We start from the raw sequence: 4887 nt of genomic DNA on the forward strand, positions 1-4887 counted from the left end.
ATAGAAATATAAAGAGTTTAACATTATTGAATTTATGGGATTTTTTCTTTTTTGTTTCTTTCTTTTTTTTACCTTTTCATATTTCCCTTTATTCTTGTATTTGGATGTCAAATTTTTTATTCTTCTGTGGTATTTTAATCTGAAATGCTTAAGTGTCCTCTATTTTGTTAGATGTCATTTTTTTAACCTGAAAGATCGTATTCAATTTTGTTGAGTAGGTAATTGTTGGTTGTTAACCTAAGTCCTTTGCCTTCCTGTTTATCATATTCCAAGCTCTCTGATTCATTAATGTGGGAACTGCCAAATCCTGTGTAATTCTGACTGTAGCTACACAATACTTGAACTCTTTCTTTTTTGGCTATATACAATACTTTTCTCCTTGAGCTGTGAGCTCTGAAATCTGGCTATGGTGTTCCTGGGAAGTTTCATTTGGGGATCTCTTTTAGGCAGTTATCAGTGGATTCTTTCCATTTTTTTTTGAACTCTCATTCTAATATATCGGAGCAGTTTCCTCTGATAATTTCTTGAAAGAGGCTTGTGGCCTTTTCACCACCAGAATGAAGATCATTCTAAGCAACCAGACTGTTGACATTGCAGAAAATATTGACATCTCTCTTAAGGTCCAGACAGTTATTGTAAAGAGGCCCAGGGGAATCCTCCATAGGGATTTCAACCATATTAATGTTGAACTCTGTAACGATTGGAATAACGCCACCTGCTGGATACTTACTGTAGAAGAGTTCTGCCCATGAAGGGAAGGTCTTTGAGGGCAAGACCAGGAGTCAGGAAGTGACGCGGACTAGTGGGAGGAGGAAGGAAGAGACTGGCGCTCAGTCTCACGCTCTTTCCTCTGGACTCTGGTGGAGAAGGGAGCTAAAAATGTGCTCTCCCTTTAGTAGATAGAAATCTAGGCCTTTCTCTCTCTCTTTACCAAATTCTTATTCTCCTTAATAAATGCTTAAAAGTCTAACTCTTGCTAAAGCTTATAATTTATTGGCGACCACTCATTAGATATTTTAGACAGTTTAGCTAGAATTTTAGCCCTTAACAGATAATCCCTTCGTGGTTACCATCTGTTAAGGGCTAAAATTCTAGCTAAACTGTCTAAAATATCTAATGAGTGGTCGCCAATAAATTATAAGCTTTAGCAAGAGTTAGACTTTTAAGCATTTATTAAGGAGAATAAGAATTTGGTAAAGAGAGAGAGAAAGGCCTAGATTTCTATCTACTAAAGGGAGAGCACATTTTTAGCTCCCTTCTCCACCAGAGTCCAGAGGAAAGAGCGCGAGACTGAGCGCCAGTCTCTTCCTTCCTCCTCCCACTAGTCCGCGTCACTTCCTGACTCCTGGTCTTGCCCTCAAAGACCTTCCCTTCATGGGCAGAACTCTTCTACAGTAAGTATCCAGCAGGTGGCGTTATTCCAATCGTTACAACTCAGTCTCCTTGAAAGGAAGAAAATAAAGCCTCCAGGTGGACAAATGGTAGGGAAATTGAAAAGAACTTGCAACTGTTCACACAATGTGTAGTCAAGTACAAAACACTATCAAAGTTGTCACCCTGGGTTTTCATTACAAGGTGAGGTCTCTATATGCTTAGTTGCCCATCAATGTTGCTATTCAAGAGAATGGCTCACTTATCAAAATCAGAAATTTCTTGGGTGAAAAATATATCTGAAGAGCATACATGAGGCAAGATGTAGCTTGTGCTGTTTTATTTGTTTTGTTTTGTTTTTTTAGTGAAGCAATTGGGGTTAAGTGACTTGCCCAGCGTCACACAGCTAGTAAGTGTTAAGTGTCTGAGGCCGGATTTGAACTCAGGTACTCCTGACTCCAGGGCCAGTGCTCTATCTACTGCACCACCTAGCCACCCCACTTGTGCTGTTTTTTAAGCCCCAAAAGATGAGTTAATTCTTGAATGAAATGATATTGAACTTGTATCAAAGTCACCTGCCCTGATCCAACAGGCTACAACAGTAAAATAAAAACAAGATTATCAGAAATAATTGGGTGGTATCTATATTTCTGAGAAAGGCACAATGCAAAAATCTGATAAATAAGTTGGAAAAGATGTCAAAGATAGTGTCTTAGGAGTCAACACTTATTCAGATGTCAAAATAAAAATACTTTTTGTCAAAAAAAAAGATAATTTCTTGAAAGATACTGTACAGGCTTTTTAATTTTTATCCTGACTTTCAGATAGTCCAATTTTTTTTTAATTATATCACTCCTGTATCTATTTTCTAGGTTAGTTTTTTTTTTCCAATGAGAAATTTCACATTTTCTCATATTTTTTTTTACTTTTAAAATTTTTGTTTTTCATATCTTGATGTCTCATAGAATCATTAGTTTCCACTTGTTCTATTCTAATATTTTTTTTTTTTTAGTGAGGCAATTGGGGTTAAGTGACTTGCCCAGGGTCACACAGCTAGTGTTAAGTGTCTGAGGCCAGATTTGAACTCAGGTACTCCTGACTCCAGGGCCGGTGCTCTATCCACTGCGCCACCTAGCTGCCCCGTATTCTAATTTTTAAGGAATTATTTTTTTCCAATGACACTTTGTATTCCTTTTCCATTTGGCTAATTATGTTTTTTTCAGGAAGTCATTTTGTGCCATAAATTTTTGTACATCTTTCCCATGCTATTGACTTTTTTTTCATGATTCTCATGCATTACTCTCATTTCCTTTCTAAATTGTCTTCTACTTCTCAAACTTGCTTTTTAAAATCCTTTTTTAAAGCTCTTTCAGGAATACTTTTTGGTCCTGAACCAAATTATATTTTTCTTTGAACCTACACCTGTAGCCATTTGGGACACTATTGTTCTCTAAATTTATGCCTTGGTCTTTGCTATCACCATAGTATTTTTCTATAATCTACTTTTTCTTGTTTTCTTGCTTATTTTTATGCCTTTTTTGTGACTTGGTTGAGGGTTGGGTCCCCCTGTTGCTGGGTTGTTAGGAAACAGAGGCTTTTTGCAAGTAGGCCCTAGGTGTGGGATGTCACTGCAGGTAGAGAGTTTCACTACTGGTCAGCATTGGGGTCAAGGTCTCCCCAGTGGCCTGTGCCAGGGCTGAGGTTGCTACCATGGGGCCTTCCTGTGCTGGCCCAGACTACCTAGAGGGCCACTAGTTTGTAGGAGGCAGAGCCTCACAGGTGGATTGACCTAGGTTTAAAGATCTACTGCAGGAACTCTACTGCTAGACCTGCTGTAGCTACTGTAGCTAGTGCCATGACTGTTGCTACTGTAGCTGCTGGACCTCACTCCCCTCCCACCCAGGTAAGACAGATCTTTCCTGCTGGGCTAGTAAACTTCCCTGTTCCTTGAACAATTCAGAAGTAGTTATCTAGTTGTTTGGAGGGTAACTTTGGGAGGGCTTCAGAAAGTTCCCCACACCACCATCTTGGCACCAGTGGTCTATCCCTCATTTTCTTTTTCTTTTTCTTTTTTTTTTTGGAGGGGCAACTAGTGAGTGTCAAGTGTCTGAGGCCAGATTTAAATTCAGGTCCTCCTGGATCTAGGGAATTAGGATCAGGGATTATCCACTATACCACCTAGATGCCCCTGATGGCCTTCGTTTTCTAAGAGTACCAATGATATCACTGGTAATATCTTGACTTGTGGGTAAATTAGATTTTAGTGAGGCAGCGTTTCACAAAATCTTCAGTCTCACTCAGTCTTCCAGAATCATAGAAGTCCAATGTCAGGACAAAAGTCATAATGCCTGGTGATAACTCAAGATGCAATTGAAAACCTTGGTATTTTTGATGTCTGACCGAGATCTAAGCACTCCAAATAACCTACTTTCAGTTCCCATTGGAACAAATTGTTCTCATCCACCAATTCTGCTGGAGAAAGTCTTCATATCTAACACATCAGACATTGACATGCCATTGGTTACCCCTAACCTAGTCTCACCTGTGGCTCCAAGAAGCTGTAGCATGTACTGCAGCCATACCCTAGTAAACCATCTTGGCAGATGGACTAAATGAAGATTACTGTGAAGATTAAATTAAATAATATTTGCCAAGCACTTACCACAGTACCCAGTACACAGTAGGCATGTAATATATGCTTGTTTATCCTCTCCTTTCTAATTCCTGGCTCTGAGAACTTTTTTCACCTTTCATAGAGTCCCAAACACATTTGCTTCTGGCTTGCTTGGCTGAGCTAATTCCTTGCAAAAAGTGTAGCATCTTGGTTTATGGAGCAATCCTTTGCTGGATTGGATCAAATAGTTCCTCACCAAAACCATGAGACTACTACTATTCCTATCATAACTAGTTATTAGTGAGTCCTCTCTAAGGGTTTTGATGGATCTCCTTTATCAGTGACCTGGGTTCTGCCTATTATGAGAAAGTTATCAACAATGGGAGTTTGGGGACTTTCAGAGGGCCCCCTGCTGAGAGAGCCTGGCTGACCTTTTTAAGGTCAGCCCAGCATCAGGAAGTTATTTCACAATGCCTTGTTCATGCCTGAGAATCTGAACTCTGATCTCAGCACGTTCTATTCATGGAACACCTTCAAGTTATGTCAATCCATGGACTTGAATGCTACCAGCCAATTAGCTTGGAGCAGTGTGTAGGAACCGCCTGGCTTCCAGACTGCAGGGAGCTTCTGTTCTCAGAGGCACAGCAACTTCCTCTTTTGGGGACCTGAGACTCTTAGGTGGAGGGGGTTTTTTTCTCTTCTCTTTCCCTTAGATCCTAGCTAAGCTTTCCTATCTTTCAGAGGCACATGTTCTCTCTTTACTATCATCTAATATACTTTAATAAATGCTTAATGCCCCAAACTGGTGCTAAAGCTTATAATTTATAAGTAAACTCTAGCTAATTTTCCCTACACTTGGCACAGAGATAGACCACCACAAATTTAGTTTTACTCATCAAACT

General features: G+C 39.7%; 1 pseudogene; it reads left to right on the forward strand.

Annotated features, from left to right (window-relative positions):
- Positions 1–557: 557 nt before the first annotated feature.
- Positions 558–2056, forward strand: LOC122729860 (annotated as a pseudogene).
- The last annotated feature ends 2831 nt before the right edge of the window (positions 2057–4887 follow it).

Source organism: Dromiciops gliroides, chromosome 5, assembly GCF_019393635.1.
Source record: "Dromiciops gliroides isolate mDroGli1 chromosome 5, mDroGli1.pri, whole genome shotgun sequence".
In the NCBI taxonomy this organism is placed as follows: Eukaryota; Metazoa; Chordata; class Mammalia; order Microbiotheria; family Microbiotheriidae; genus Dromiciops; species Dromiciops gliroides.